At 48.1% G+C, this 16,913-nt stretch overlaps 1 long non-coding RNA gene across 1 annotated transcript; it reads left to right on the plus strand.

The window, feature by feature from the left end:
- The first annotated feature begins 15,824 nt into the window (after positions 1 to 15,824).
- On the plus strand, positions 15,825 to 16,708 carry LOC115527496. The gene is made up of 3 exons (XR_003972950.1): positions 15,825 to 15,997; positions 16,168 to 16,371; positions 16,510 to 16,708. It is a non-coding gene; the product is annotated as an uncharacterized LOC115527496 (long non-coding RNA).
- Positions 16,709 to 16,913: the final 205 nt, after the last annotated feature.

The raw sequence follows: 16,913 nt of genomic DNA on the forward strand, positions 1-16,913 counted from the left end.
CTCTGAGCCAGACTAAGCCTCGACAACACAAGTCTTGAGAACGTTACTCTCTGCGAAGAGTCTTCACTAAGTCCACCTGATCTGCAGGACGAAGTAGAAACTCCTCTGCATATGTAGACAGCTCTGTATGAGATGAGCCTTTGAGATGAAGCTGTCCTGGTTTGTTTGGGTTATTTCCTCAAGGCTTCACTTCAGAATGTGCGGAACTCTCTAAACACCCGTTGTTATACGCACTTTATATGTAAAAGAGCCCTTTTAAAACTCACCCAATTCTCTGAAGCTGTGGCTATTATTATTATTCCCATCTTACAGATAAGAAACCTGGAGCCCAAGTCAGGTAACCAATTTGCCTAAGTCACACAGCTTGGAGTGGCAGAGTCAGGATTTGAACCAGGCTGTAGAATCTGGGGTCAACCTCAACACTGTACGTCTTCCCTGAGAGCTCTCTGTCAGCAATGCCATCTCCCTGACAAACACCTTCTTGCATTTCCAACCCAACTCAAGAAACACCTCTTCCAAGGATCTCTTTTGCACTGCTGGTGGGAATGCAAACTGGTGCATTCCGGAAAATAGTATGGAGGGTCCTCAAAAAATTAAAAATAGAACTACCTTATGACCCAGCAATTGCACTACTAGGCATTTATCCATGGGATACAGGTGTGCTGTTTCGAAGGGGCACATGCACCCCAATGTTTATAGCTGCACTATTGACAATAGTCAAAGTATGGAAAGAGCCCAAGTGTCCATTGGTGGATGAATGGACAAAGAAGATGTGGTATAGATATACAATGGAGTATTACTCGGCAATCAAAAAGAACGAAATCTTGCCATTTGCAACTACGTGGATGGAACTGGAGGGTATTATGCTAAACGAAATTAGTCAGTCAGAGAAAGACAAATATCATATGGCTTCACTCGTATGAGGACTGTAAGATGCTAAACAGATAAACATAAGGGAAGGGAAGCAAAAAGAATATAAAAACAAGGAGCAGAACAAAACATGAGACTCTTAAATATAGAGAACAAACAGAGGGTTGCTGGAGGGGGTGGGGGGTGGGCTAAATGGGTAAAGGGCACTAAGGAATCTACTCCTGAAATCATTGTTGCACTATAGGCTAACTTGGATGTAAATTAAACAATAAATTAATTAATTTTTAAAAAGAGCAGAAAATTTTTAAAAAAGAGTATGAAAAATAAAGAATCCTGAGAGACAGAAAGGAAGGAAGGAGATAGTAGATATGTGACAGGTACAATCCTGGATTGGAGGGAGAAAATAACTATCAGATTCAGTTATCAAGACAAATGGCAAAATCTGAACTTGTATAGAGGATTAGATCATATTGAATCAATGTTAAATTTCCTTATTTCACACTCGTACTCTGGTTATAGCTTGTTCCTGTTCTTAGGAAACACACAGTGAAATAACAAGGAGCATAAAGAAATAGGATGTTTGGAAAAGAAAGAAAGAAAGAAAGAAAGAAAGAAAGAAAGAAAGAAAGAAAGAAAGAAAGAGGAAGGAAGGAAGGAAGGAAGGAAGGAAGGAAGGAAGGAAGGAAGGGGAAGGGAAGGGAAGGGAAGGGAAGGGAAGGGAAAGGAAGGGAAGGAGAGGAAAGGAAAGACCTCTTCCACGAAGCCTGCTCTACTTCCAAATTGGAATGGACCCCTTCTGACCTTGTGCCCCTTCTGTTTCTCATTCTATTTGTATGCTTTTCTCCCCTACCAGACTGTAAATCCCCAAGTGGGGCTATGGTTTAGTATTCTTTGCGCCCCAATGCCTAGCACAGTGTCAAGCCCAAAATAGAATAGGTACTTAATAAACATTTGGGGAATAAGGTAGAATGAATGAGTGAATGAAATGTCAGTAAAACCATGGTCATTATAAGAAGAACACTGATACCCAAGGCCCCTGTTTCTGCCCTTGAAGAAAAACATAAAACTGGAAAAGGTCCACTCTATGAAATCTGGAGGGTGAGGGGTGAGGATTCAGTCTCTAGGCTCCTGGAGGATGTGAAGAGGTGAGCAAGTACCCATTCACAAAATAACGAAGCATTAAAACTCAGATCTACCCTCGAAGCCCAAAAGTATCGCCCAGGGTAACAGTAAAATCAAGCACTGCTTCCACGGGAATCCAAGAGCTAATGCAAGCTGGAAAACACAAACAGGCTTTCTAATGGTTGAAAATAATTCAGTCATGGCTGACCCAAGTCCCATTTATGCTTTCATTTAATGCTACAGATAATGCAGGAGCACCTATTCATAGGCGTGGGGCCAAAGTACGAACGTGAACCGTATTGGTCCTGCCCCGAAGGAGCTTACAGTCTGATGGGAAGACTGATGTATGCAATGATTTATTCGGTGTATCTCAGGCCATCGATGGGAAGGAATAGCTTTCGTACTGTTTTGTTTCCCGTATGACACAGACTGATGTTTTTGGAAAGTATGATCAAAAGAAGCTACTAGAAAAATGGAAATTAAGAAACACATACAAAATACAAACCCTGGATTTTATAATTATGGGAGTCAACAGATTTAAAAATACTGTCAAATTGCTGTAACTATTTCTAAACACTTACCATCAATTTCTCCTTTTTTTAACTTATTTAATGTTTATTTATTCTTGACAGAGACAGAGAGAGAGACAGAGCATAAGCAGTGGAGGGGCAGAGAGAGAGACAGAGAGGGAGACACAGAATCCAAAGCAGGCTCCAGGCTCTGAGCTGTCAGCACAGACCCTGAAGCGGGGCTCGAACTCACGAGCCGTGAGATCATGACCTGAGCTGAAGTCGGATGCTCAACCGACTGAGCCACCCAGGCGCCCCCATTAATTTCTGTATTATCTTATCCTGGAGTGGTAATTGGCCAGCAGGACCCACAGGCCACATTTGGATCAGTGCTGATAGGTACCACAACAAGTCGGCTGAATTAACAGAGACAATCAGGGGAGAGCAGGACAAGAAGTTTTTAAGGAAAGAAATTATTTCGGAACCAAGCCCACCCGCTTGCTTCATTTTTCCCAAACCTTACCAACCCCTCAGACTAGAGGACTCTTTTTCTCTTCCTCTCTGGGACCTGTTTTCTAAAAACAAAAGCAGCCCACATTTGCTACCTCCTCGCCATGCCAGAACTATTTCCTAGCCTGGAACAGGAAAGCAGCGCTTACTTTTTCAAACTTCTCCTATAATATGTGCATCTCGCGATGAGAGGTAGTGTTTTAGCTCTCCTTCCCCGTTAGATTTTAAGCTTCGCCAACGGTGAGAGCTGTACCTTATTTGCCTGAATGCCCCTACAGCACCTGCTATAAAAGCTTTAACCATAGTAAGTACTCAATACCTGTGGGTTGAATAACTGACAAGAAAATGAATAGTGAATAAATAAGTAAACCAGCCAGTACTCAGTGCCATCAAAACGTATCAGTGAGATGGGCTATGTTTTAACTATGTACTAGGTTAATGCTTCCCTTTGGACTTGAGCTGCTGGAATCACTTAATTTTTCTATGCTTGGTCCACATGTGAATTCCACCCAACATCAAATGAGTGCTGGATTAAAAGGACCGGATCGGCATGTGCGTAGATGTGAACTCCCCCAGGCAGGTGGCAGGTCTGGAGACCAGAAGACTCGACACCGCAGGGCCGAATGTTCTCAAAAAAGAGCCTATGTCCTACGCCCGGAGAAAAACGACATATACTTTGCCCCCCACAAGGAAACAGCTCAAGTGCAGAGACCCAGAGGTATCTGGATCGAGCCACCAGTTTTGAGCCTGTCCTTTCTCTCGTATGTTCCACTCTTCTTTTAATTATGGTATCCAACTCCCCCCACCCATCATAAGAGAAAAATGGAGAACTCAGTGGTATTGCGAAAATATTTCTAACCTAAAGAGGCAAAAGGACAAAACGGTTGCAGCTTCCAAGATGCTTCTAGTTTCTCAGAAGCTCTCGCTGCCCTTGAAGCTGGGTTCGTGGGGCAGCCAGGACTCCCGGGATTCTGCAAGCAGCCAGTTATCTGGTGAGTGATCAGTAGGCTCCTGGGAGGAGGCCCAGCTGGGATTCCTTCCAACCCGTGTCTGCACCACCTGTAACTCTGCAACACATATGCTTGCCACAAGATTGTCCCAAGCCCGAGGGGATGGGGAGGGTTGCCATTCCAGAAAGAACCAGCAGCCAGCTTTGGCACAGAAGGGCGTCCTTGTGCAATGGGAAGGAGTCAGGGCTTCCAAGTGAGGGCACTTCGCCAGCCCTGGTATGCAATCCAGGATCCGTGCCCACTGAGCCTGCCCCAACTTGCCCGCAAGAGAGAGGCCAGGGGGAGCCGGGAAAGGTGTCTGTCCCCCGCCTCCTCCCAGGTCCAGCCAGCTCCGGGCTCCTTTGAAGTCCTGGGCCGGAAGGCATGGCCAGTCCCGGTGCCGAGGTTTCTTCAGTGAGCCTCTGGGATTTGGTTCTTTCTCTCTCTCTGGAAGGTAGACCAACACAAATCAGAAAGCACAGGCTTTGGGCTCAGATAAACCTCGATTCAGATTCTGCCTGGGCCATGCACTGGGTTTACAAACCCCCCCAAAATTACTCAACTTCTCTGAAACGTGGAGTCCTTATCCCTGAAATGGCATTAACTTCATGCAGAATTTCTCAGTCTCAGCCCTGGTGACATTTTGGGCTGAATAGTTTTTTTGGGGGGGGGCGGGGTCTTTCTGTCCTGTGCGTTATAGAAGGTTTAACAGGACTCCTGGCCTACCTACTAGAGGCCAGTAGCGTCGCCCCTCCCAGCTGTGACAGCCAAAAATGATTCCAGACCCTAGCTAATGCCCCTTGCGGGGAGCCAAATCGCCCCCAGCGGGGGACCACTGACCTACTCAGGATTGTTGTTTTATACGTATTATTGCAAATATAGAGTCTGGTGCCTAAGAATGAATGAATGAATGAATGAATGGCTGAAAAGCACTCAAGAATTATTAAGTCCTTTAACAGATGTCACCACTGCCCCGCCCACATCCCTCAGCGCACTCATGGCTGCGTCCCACGAACACCTGGGACTCTGGCCACAGGAGAAGGGTTAGCCTAGCAACAGGGCAGACTGGGAGCTGATGCCCTCGGACGCAGCCCTTACCCACTGATGGCTGAGGTTCTGGTGGGTCGACACCTCAGCGTCCTGGCCCCTCAGCCAGGAGAGTTAAGACGTGTGCTCTGACTGCCACCCCAACTTCCCCGGGGACGTCGGATGCCACCGCCACAGGGGTCGCAGCCGGGTGGCACACACCCCCACCTTCCCTTGCTTGCTCCCTCGCGGGTATTTCCAGGAATCACTTCCCAAACGCTTGGCACAGCTGTCTCCAGCTTTCATGTGTTTCTGTCTTTTAGTCACTTAATATATAAAAACTGTGACTTTTATTACTATAAATGTCCTCCCTAGCATGCTGACTCACCAGGCTTCTCATTTGTATTTACCCAGGTCACAGTGTTTTGAGTTTTGTTTTTGGTGCTCGCTTCGGCAGCACATATATTAAAAATTGAGTTTTGTTTTTGTTTTTGCTTTTTTTTTTTGCTTTTTTTTTTTTTTAAGGACTTCAGATAAGCTAATGTTCTGCGCTGGGGACTGCTGAAAACGCTGGGGGACACACGCCAGGCAGTCTCCATGCAGGTCACAAAAATAAGGGTCCAGGCTTCTCATTGGGTTCCAAACCCAGCCTGCCCCCCCCCCCACACACACACACACATTGCTACCATTCGACACTCGACCTGTACTTTAACACCCCCGCCCCCATACCGTGCCCGGTGTGTTCTTTTTGTGACTGTGCTTCCGCACGTGTCGACCTTCCACTTGGACTGCCTTTTCCAGATCTTTCCCTTCTGACTTCCTCCTGGGGGTCTGCCCTGATCCCTTCTCTGCTGCCATTTCACGATCACGAATTGGGGGGTGGCTCGTGAATCTCCCCCACTGGAGAGAGGGAGCCTCGAGCTAAGGGGCCATGTCTTTGAAATGGAGGTGTCCCCAGTGCCTGACACATTTTCAGTGCTCAGAAAAGAGATGCTTGCGTGCTAATGAAAGTAATAATGTCATAATTTGAAGATGCTTTAGTATGTGGATCGGTGTTTTCCAGAGACACGAAACCAATAGGATATGTAGACATGTATGGAAAGAGATTCGTTATGAGGATTGGCTCACGTGATTACGGAGGCTGAGAAGCCCCGCCGTCTGCCATCTGCAATCAGGAGGCCCAGGAAAGCCAATGGTCTAGTTCTAGTCCAAACCTGAAGACCTAAGAACCTGGAGAACCAAAGTTGTAAGTGCCAGACTACGTCGGAAGGCCTGACTCCCTGGAGCACTGATGTCCACGGGTGGGAGGGGGTGGATGTCTCAGTTCAAGCAGAGAGCAAACTCTCCCTTCCTCCTCTTTTTCATTCTATTCAAGTTCTCAAGGAACTAGAGAGTGCCCATTCTCACTGGTGGGAGCAATCTCCCTTCCTTGGTCTACTGGTTTCAGTGGGAACCGTTGCCAAAAACACCCTCAACCGCCACACCCAGAAATCATGTTTACCAGCTAAGCATCCCTGAGCCCAGTCAAGATGACACATAAAATTAGCTGTCACAGTATGCAATCAGGAGAATCTGATTCTCCTGAATCAGCAACTGACTTCTGCATGGAGAGAGTGTTTGGTAAATCCCAGGGACTCCCTGACTGCGAACCACCTTCAGAAACACGAACCACAGGTACGTGAACCACGACACCTAAGCCTCCTACTATTATGGGTTAGCTGTGCTACTGACGGGAAGAATGCACAGCCTTGGCCAAGGAATAACGCGACCTGCCACCCCGGCCTGCCGAGAAGAGGTGAACGCAAGCTCCTCCCACATTGCACAGCCAAGTGCATGGCTGTCCTGAGGACCCAGAAAGCCATTTGGAAGTTGTGCCCTTCATCGAAGTGAGCTCTTTTGACCTAGAATAACATCTTCAAGATGGAATGTTTACAAATTCAACACCAGGCCTTGAATCTTAGAGCTTGTGGTTAGTCCTAGGGAGCTGGTTTCCCGGAAACAAAGGGTGGAAAACAAGGGAAGGTGCGCTGGTTCTGTTCTGAAGGCCCAATTAATGCCACGTTGAAGTTCTCTTCGGAGAAAAGGATTCAGCTATGACAGAATGACCCCTCCTCACTTCCCCACCCCTCTTCCACCATTACCCTCCCAAAACAAAGCTGGCTGAATCTCTTCCCTCCAGATATTTCTTTTCCAAAACAACCCTGAGACTCGAATACAATCACCATATGGAGGAGGACATCATAATGGCGATGAAGAACCATAATGAAAGGAGAGTTTCAGTTGCATCGATCTAATCGTACCATCAGCAAGCGCTGTGCAACTACTTTTGTGACCAGCTCACACATCAGGAAGGGCTTGTTTCCTCCTGAAAAATGACAGTATTTATCAGATGAATATGTCCACCAAGACGGAGTGCAAGAGTCAAATGCTAAAGGTGATGTCTGAAAGGTGATAGATGTTCACATGAAAATAAACCTGCTGACCCTTGTCAACAGAAGACACTAACTGAAGCATCTTGTGAGTCTCTTTCGCTGAGCGAAGAATTGACCAAAGTTTATTTTCAACAAAACAGTGGACCTGGATCTTCTACGGGGACCACCTGAAACATTTCCTCAGTTTCAACTACTTGGTCTCTGAATGCCCTATTGTTACTGTTTTTGTCACAAAAGAGTCATGCATAATTCATCCCCCTCCCCGACCCATTCCCCAAGTCCGTGAGCCACTGGCCTGTCTGTAACCCCATACGGAAACCTGAACGTTGCCTTTTTCTTCCTCTGCTTCTAAAGGGCTTCCACTTGACCATGCATGATCACATATGCCATCACAACCACACTGCACACGTATGATCTAAGCAGCACAGGAGAGTCCCCTCAATTCCACAGTTGTTTGGGATGGAATTCTAGGAGTTGGTCCATTGAAAGCCATGAAAGCTCCATGTGGAAACAGGTGTGGAAACAGGTGTGGAAACTGGAACTTCCTCAGAAAGAAATCACAGAATCACAAGATGCCCAAGCTGGAAGGAATTCCCAGAAACCACAAAACCAGCTACCTCACTCAATGATGGAGGACGATTCCCTAAAACCCAGGGAAGACGTTTGAAATGCCCAAGTCCCAGTGACAGGGAAGACGAGCCATCCTGGGACTCGCCTCCTGATGTTCACACTGTTGCCCTTTCTACTCCTCTGTGCCACCTCCCCCTTCAGCATTCCTCTTTCCAAATCCCTCAGCCTTCTGAACATTCCCGCCTGGCATGGATGGCCTCGGGCATTGCTGACACGTTAAGCCGACAGTTCAGACAACCTTCAGGAAGGGTTTACTAATGAAACCTCCTTTCCCATGCAAGGACTACACCATCTCTTGTTACTTTCCCACCAGTAAATCCATGTGGACTTTATCAGGACGCTCACAAAGCTGCTTACCCAGGGCCTTACAGATACTGAATGAAGTAACCAAGGGCAGAGTAGGGCCTAGATTCTGGCCCCCTGCCTCCCTGTACAGACACTTTGGACTTGAAAGTCCCCTATGCCCCAGTGTTCCTGCAGACAGATCTCAGAGAGGAAACGATGGTTTCCAGCATTCAAGTCTCAAACCATTTTTAAGCCCACATCCCATCCCATGGGGCGCCTGGGCGGCGCAGTCGGTGAAGCGGCCGACTTCGGCCAGGTCACGACCTCGCGGTCCGGGAGTCCGAGCCCCGCGTCGGGCTCTGGGCTGACGGCTCGGAGCCTGGAGCCTGTTTCGGATTCTGTGTCTCCCTCTCTCTCTGCCCCTCCCCCGTTCATGCTCTGTCTCTCTCTGTCCCGAAAATAAATAAACGTTGAAAAAAAAAAAATTAAAATACCCCATCCTCCATGACTAACACCAGCCAGGGCAATCTCTTTCAGCCGGAACCCTCCTGGAACCAACTTCTCTTGCTAAAGACAAACACGAATCCAACAGAAGTAACAGCTCTGCTGTTAGAATAATATGTTGTTACTTCTAGGACTCCACAAAATAAGAGGTAATTCTCTTTTTATGTGCTGTAGTAGCAAGGATGTTTAAATGTCATCTTTATTTTGACAGTATTTCGGAGGAAGGCAGGAATGCCACATTCCATTTAGATAGTCTTTTAGTTTACCAAAGACCAGGGCCTTTCCCTGTTGGATTCTCTTGATGGACAAAAGCCTCCAAAATGGCACGGTGGGACAAGGGTGAGGGGAAGAAAAATATGTACATTTTTTAAAAACCATGGGTCTCATGAGAAAAAACAAACAAACAATTAATTCTGACATAAAACTGGAGGGTCAGGAACTTGGCAAAGTTGCATCAACAGCACTAGTGATTTAAGCTTGGTTTTAGCTTATTTGACCCGTAGTCCTGAGACTTTCCTTCTCCAAAGACTCCGCTCCCTGACTAATAGTCTCAAATGCTATGTGGTTTGCTCACTTTTTTGATAAGTCATGCCTAAGATATGATGACCATTTCAATTCTTAGGTAGTTTAGCAGGCAGATTTAGACAAATGGTATGCACAGAAAGAAGGCCCTTCACCAAAAAATCAGTAAATAAATAACGAAACGAGAAAATGAATAACTGATCATGCTCTATCTTGGGCTGGGGAAGAGTGTCAGCTGACACAACCCGTTTCGCAAGCACGACGGTGGAGCCAACTCAGAGTTGGAAGGTGCTCAAGCCCTTTGCTAGTCATTCCTGGAAATAACTCAGGGAAGAAATAACATAAGTAAAATGTCCGCTGCACAGTTAACCAGAAGGGAGAGCGGGATGGGGGTTAATGCATGGGAAAATAGGTTGCCCCCTGCCTTGTTGACTAAAATAGGGGAAGGGTTGTGGGCAAAAGTTGGGAATGAAACCCTCCACATCCAACAACTGAGCTGAGCCGCTTTGAACAGTATCAGTCTGATGACGGATGCAGCCGTTATCAACAATAAGCACGCAATGTACGTAAAAACGTAGAAATACTTTCAGTGAAATATTAGAAAATTTACAACAGGCTTGTCTTCCCCTGTTTGGGTTGTTAGAACAAAACAGCAAGGACTGGCGAGCTTATGTCCTCCCATGGTGGAAGGGGCTGGGATCTCTCTGGAGCCTCCTCTCTAAGGCTTTTCGTGAAGGCTCTACCCTCACTGGTTTGAGCATGTCCCAAAGACCCCACCTCCTAATAGCATCCCATCAGGCACTAGGATTCCAACATATGAATTCGGGGGAGGACACAAATATTTGGACCATAGCAAGTATGGATATTTCAAGTATAATAATTGGAAAATATGCCACTGTCCAGCTTCAAAGACTTCACTGGCTTCCAAATGGGTTTTAGCACAGTCTCCTTGATATGATCATTGGGTTCTTCTTTGTCTGGTCTCTACCTACACCTCCAAGCTTAACTCACCCCATTCCCTAACTGCCCTGGCTCTGAGTATTTAGAGACCTTCAGAAATTGTCCACACATGTCACCTTTCAGTAACCAACGGAGGCATCACCTCTTTGAGATCACTTCAAGACCTTCCTTGCAACCAGGCTCCCTGCCTCAGCATTTCGACCGTCCCAAGAAGACCGAGAGCTCCTTTTGAGCTGAGATCTTGTCTACTTTACTCATGGCGCCTGGCATATGGAGGGGCTCAGTGGATGTGCTTTGGATGGATGGATTGAAAACAGAAGGATCGGGGTGCCTGAGTTGCTCAGTCGACTAAGCGTCCAACTCTTGGTTTTGGCTCAAGTCATCATCTCACGAGTCAAGAGATTGAGCCCCACATCGAACTCTGTGCTGACAGCCCAGAGCCTGCTTGGGAATCTCTCTCCCTCTCTCTCTGCACCTCCCCCTTGTGCCGTCTCTGTCTTTCTCAAAATAAATAAATAAGCTTTTTAAAAAATGTCTTTAATACTGTGGAGAGTTTGTGGTGGTAACAGGCTTCTGGAGATATAATTATTTGAAGTGTAAAAAAAATTGGGTTTTAGTATTTCACAGAGTTTTTAGTATTTCACCACGATCAATTCTAGAACATTCTCATCAGCACAAAAACAGACCCGAAACCAGTTAGCTATCAGCCAGCCACAATACCCCCATATTTCCCCAGCCATAGGCAACCACTAATCTACTCTCTCTTTCTATAGATTTACCCGATCTGGCCCCTTCATGTAAATGAAATCATATCATATTTGTTCTTTTGTATTCACTTTCTTTCAATTAGCATGATGTTTTCAAGGTTCATCCATCTTGTAGCGGGTATCAGTGCCTCGTTCTTTTTTATGGCTGAATGAATGATACCCTGCTCTACGGATATACTGTAGTTTGTTCATCATTCGTCAGCTCGTGGACATTTGGGCTGTTTCCACCTTTTGGCTGTTTTGAATAACGCTGCTGTGAACACCCATGTACAAGCTCTTGTATGGACGTAATAGTTTCATTTCTTTTGGGTATATGCCTGAGAGTGGAATCACTGGGTCACATGGTAACTCTATGTTTAACTTTCTGAGTTGTCGCAAGGTTGTTTTCCAAAGTGGCTACACCACTTTCCATCCCGCAAGCAGCGTATGAGTGTTCCAATTCCTTCACAACCTTGCCAACACTTACTATTTTCGGGCTTTGGGATTATGGCCATCCTCGCGGGTAGTAAATGTACTGTGGTTTCGATTTGCATTTCCCTGATGACCAGCGACAGCGAGCATCTTTTTGTCTGCTTATTGGCCGTTCGTCTATCGACATTGTTTTTAAATCTTTTTTTTTTTAATTCGGAAGAATGTTTAGAATGAAAAACAGAAGTAGTCTCTTTCTGACAAATACGAAATGCAGAGGAGATCACACTGAGCCTGTGGTAATAACCACCAAAGGAGAAAATTACAGAAAAGTGCCTTAATGACCCACAGGAGAAAAAAGAATTCACGAGCCTGCTTTTGGGGATGAGTGTGGGCTTCAGCCCCGGAGTCGGATGACAAGGCTCCGGTCCTGATTCTGAGTGGTTACGGGGCTTCTTTAACTCCTGGTTTCCACGTCTGTAACATGGGATACTAACAAGGCCTATATTGTAGGGTTGGTATGATCATTAAGTAAATGGCACCCACATCAAGCACGCAGCATGGCCCCAATAAGAACCCAATAAATGCTCGGTGTAGGTTAATTAAAATAATCAGGTATATTTTTTAACTCCAGGACTTCCAGAAGACTTGATTATGCAAATGTGCACTAAGACTCTCAAAGAAGAAAGAATTTGTTTCCCAGATAGACCACGGAACCCTTTTCTCAGAGGTCATGGGGCAGGGCCCATGGTCCAGGGCACGTCTTGGAAACCGCTAACCTACCCCCTCCCTCGCTCTTGTCAGACGGGGACCCGGGCCCCCAAAGAATGGGCCCAGGACATTCAGCGACGTAACAGGAACAAGTCAAGCTAACACACTGCTGAAGGAAATATGGTCTATTCTCCTGCCTTGGCAAATAGACTTTCATAACGACCCGGAAGGTCAAGTTCAAAACTTGGGGAGAAGGGGGCCCCTGGGCCGAGGCCACACCACATCCCCTCCCAGCCTGGGCTCTATCCCACACTGTGGCGACCCTTGTTCACATGTACGGAGACCCCTCTGGCCACACAGGTCCGGGCTTCATCCACAGCCCCCCGCCGCGGTAGTCCCTCCCCAGGATCCCTCGGAGCTCAGAGCCTAGGAGTGTGATACCAACAGCAGGATGGTTTCTCAGCAAGTCAGCCCCAGAGGAGAAGCCTGTGCGTCTGGATAGGAATTAGAGTTCCAGGCGCCTGATGCGTGGAGGGGCGTGGGCTCCGCGTGGTAGTCCCTGAGCCCTACAGAATCTTCGCCCTGCAGGGACAGGTGTGGGGAAGGGAGCTGCTAGCACAGACCTCTAAAGGTGGAGCCCAGGGTGCGGGCACTCAGCTGGCTCTACCCCTCCGAAGGCCAGCAGGATTGCCGCAGGGAAAAATGCCTGAAAAGCCACGCCTGAGAAATGAGCCTGCGTCTGTCTGTCGCTCCTCAGACAACAAATAGGCTTTTTAACCAAAGCAGGCCTCCAGTCGCCCTGGGGATGATTATGCCAGAGATTCAAGAGCTCCAGGAAGTCTCCACGTGACCCATGCAGGCACACCAAGGTGACCTGGGGAGCCCTTTTCCAGCCCTCCCCTACCCCCATTTGGTGAATTAGAGAGGATCCGTAAAAGCTGGAAGGAGACTCAAGGCTCACATTATCTCTGGATGGTTTGCTACATGTAAATAATAAGAACTTTACGGTAGCAAGCAGATTGTACATTATCATTAGTATCATTTCAGCCTGCTTTATGGCTCCTCAGCTAGTTGGAAACATATTTTTAGTTCTAATATCAAAACCTGTCAGAATTTGTTTTGCTAAAGCGAACAGAACGATACAGGTCAGATCAATTATTATGAAAAATTCAATTACGAAAGTGCCATATGTGGGGCCATAAAGAGGAGAGCCGCGGCACATATGGCTGGAAAGCAGCGATGGCACCGTGTCCCTGCACGTGAATGACAACCTCCCGCCCTTCCGTCCTTGTCACAGTGGCCGTACTGGAAGGGGAAGTCCCCTCACCCACCTCTGGCCAGCCCGTGCTCCCCTGTGCCTCCCAGAACCCCCATCCTCCTGTCATCCCAACCCAGGGGACCTGGAAACCAATTTAATTATGTTTGTCTGCAGAGGACTTAGGTGACAGGACTTCCAGTACCCCCAAGGGCACTGAGACTTTTAAACAGGAGACAAAGAAACTGGTTAGACAATTAAATAGAAGCGCCCAAGTTTGATTGGATGTCCTACCCCTCACCTGGAGCGTGAGTCGGGGGTAAAGAACACCAGCTCGGGGACCAAACTGGCTGGAATTAGGTCCCTACTCTACTCTTCTCTCTCTTCATGTGCCAGTGAGCAATTCATTCAGTCCCTCTAAGCCCCGGTTTTCTCATCTATAATATGGGGATAATAATGTCGTCTCCTTTGCGTACCTGTTGGAAACACGAAATGAGACGATGCCTGTCTAAGTACCTCGGGTAGTGCCTGGTCAACATTTAAAGACTCGATCCACACCCGCTATTATGTTTACGTCCTTGAGAAGCAACGGGTTTGGTGGCGAAGTATACGATTTAAGTCAGGAAATCTGGATCTGCCTCTCGCTCTCCAACTTTGGGTTAGTCAGTTCACCTCTCTGGACCTCCATTTCCTCATCGATAAACTGGGGACAATCATATCTATCTGGCCGAGTTGTTCCAGGCTCTAGTGACCTACTGCATGGGGAACGTGTTTGCAAACTATTACGCACTACGCAATCATAACCGAACGTTGTGATCGTGTTCAAGCTAGCCCTGAGGCTCTGGGAACACTGGGCAGGTGCCATCTACATGAGTTTGTCCGGAATACGGACGGTCCAGGCGCTTGGGTGACACCTAAGAGCAGCCTAGGAGTCTCATGATGCAGAGCAGAAATTAGGCACAGAAATGTGGAAGCCTGAACTGCAAAGAGTCTGAGATGTATGGCACAGCCATGTTCAGAAAGGAATGGCTTGACTAATTGTACTTACCGGTGTAGCATCTTTCAAATAGACTGGGTACATATATATATATATATTTTTTTTTTTTTTTTAATCCCCCAAATTGATATGTGATAGCACAACTTCCTTTCAGGCCTACAGTCCACAATGGCTTTGTCCTTTGACACCATAACCCAAGAGATCTACATCGGTATGGGGTTGCCCAGACACGCCATAATGGCGGCCCATCTTGGGCTGGCCAGACCTTGCCTTGGTGTTTTGCTGATGGAGGCAGCCAGGGATCTGACCGCTTGGCTCCCATCATGGAATTTTTCAACCTTCTGGTCCGCAGCTCTTGGCTAGCAAATACGCTCTGCAAGCCCTTCTACCCTGGTCGTCGTCCAAGGCAAAGCGAGGCTTCCTTCTTGGACTCTCGGGCCCGGGGTGTGTTCCACGTTCTTATCCTGAATCTCCGGCTCCACGCAGGCCTCGGGGACACACAACCAGGAGAAGGGACAGCGAGAGGAGCTCTGGAGAAAAAACGAAAGGAAGGAGGAGGAAGCAAGCCTGCCCCTGCCCCTGCTTTGCCCCTTCAGGTGAAGGAAGGGAAGGGCCTCGTCAAGGTTGCACCAGAATGAGCCCTCTGGGGAGGAAGCGGGTCGGGTGGGGGAGAAGCCGAGGCTTGCAGGCTCCGGGAGCCCCCAGCCCAGCGGGCAGGGACAGCCACGGAGATGGGGACTCCTGGTAGTGACCCCAGCTGGCCTGGGGGCCCTGGACCCCCTCCTCGTCCCCTGCTCTGCTCTCTACCCCGGTTTCCTCTCAGCTGGGGTTAGAGAAAAAAACCACAATTAACACAAAAAAACCCCTCACGTGTGTCATTTCAACATTTCGTTCGCTTGGGGGTGAGGGGAAGTGGTGGCTGTAGCTAAGCAGGCACATCCTCCCCTCCCAGCCTCCTGCTGCGCTCAGCTGCCCTCCCTCGGGCCCTCCTTTCTTCCCCACCTCCCCCCTGCAGCCTGCCTGCCTTTCTCCCCTCAGTCCTTGTCCTCCTGCTGCTTTTCCCCTTCCCCCTCTAGGAACCCTCACACCAGCCCCACCCCCACCCTCCTACCCCTGCTCCCCTCCCCTCCCCTCCTCTCTGCTTCCCCATTCCTCCTGATCTCCCCCCTCTCTCCCCCTTCCCTTGTTCCACCCTCCCACTTACTCCCTTCCCCTCTACTCTCTCTCTCTCTCCCCTCCACCTCCCCTCTGACCCCCCTCTCCCCTCCTCCTTCCCTCGGCTCTCCCTCCCCCCTCCACCTCGTCCCCTCTGCCCTTCTTCCCCCCTCCAACTCCCCTCTGTTCTCCCTCCTCCTCTTCCCCTCAGCTCCCCTCCCTCTCAGTTCCATCAGCTTCCCTCCTGCTCTTCTAGTCTACTTTCCCTGTCCCCAGCCCATCTCTTCAAGATGTCCTAATGGAGACTTTCTGATTTCTCTTTTTCTGGATTCTAGGACTTTAAAGGTAGTGTAAAATTGCACACACAGCTGTCAGAAGGCCTTGATGCTGGTGGGGAAAGAATAAGAAAGAAGGGATCATGGCTCAACTTTAAACAAGGGAAGAAGTATAAGGATAGAACGATTTTTACTGGGAATTTTCTAAGAATACAGACTACTTCTCACATTTCTTTGTAGCTTCCACAGAGCCTGGCTTTGTGCCTAACCCACAAAAAATACCAAATAAATATTTGCTGACTACGTGAATAAATGAATGGATGAAAACTGAAGCAAAATGTGGTTTTATTTCATTTGAGCGCACGGCCACCGCGTCAGCTGGGTCAGAGAGCAGAGGGGCGCGTCTTCCCGGAATCTCGGGATCTCGGAAATCCTCCAGCGAAGGTACTGTGTTCATTCACAATTAGCATAAGCATCATTAAAATGTAAACCCCGCCGCTAGGGTTTGCCCTCTTCAAGGCGCCAATATTTTCCTTATTTACGTTACTAGTTTTCTTGGCACACCCTCTTTTATGAACACAGGTAGAGTCCTAACCCACAGGTTCTGCCCACCACGCGGGCCATGTCTGCAGATGCCCGTGGCAACGCCGGATTATTTAACCCATCCCGTTTCGTCCAGCTGGTCCCTCGGCTGGATTCATGGAACTCAACCTTCCGACAAATATTTGTCTCCTCCGTTTTTTGCCCGAGTCTCTGTGCTGAGTACTTTACACGCAACTATGGTACCTCCATGCCCATGGAGTGCATCCCCAAAGCACCCTGAGAGTCACTTTCAAGTCTCCAGAGCCCTTCCCTTCCTGGTGCTCCCTTCGACCACCACTCTGGTTCCAGATCTTCAGGCTGAAACTCCCGGAACCCAGAGGTTTCTCCGCCTCCACGTGTTCACCCGGCACACCACCCGAAGGTGTATTCTCTAGAACACAGGC

The sequence above is a fragment of the Lynx canadensis genome, chromosome D2 (genome assembly GCF_007474595.2).
Source record: "Lynx canadensis isolate LIC74 chromosome D2, mLynCan4.pri.v2, whole genome shotgun sequence".
Taxonomy (NCBI): Eukaryota; Metazoa; Chordata; class Mammalia; order Carnivora; family Felidae; genus Lynx; species Lynx canadensis.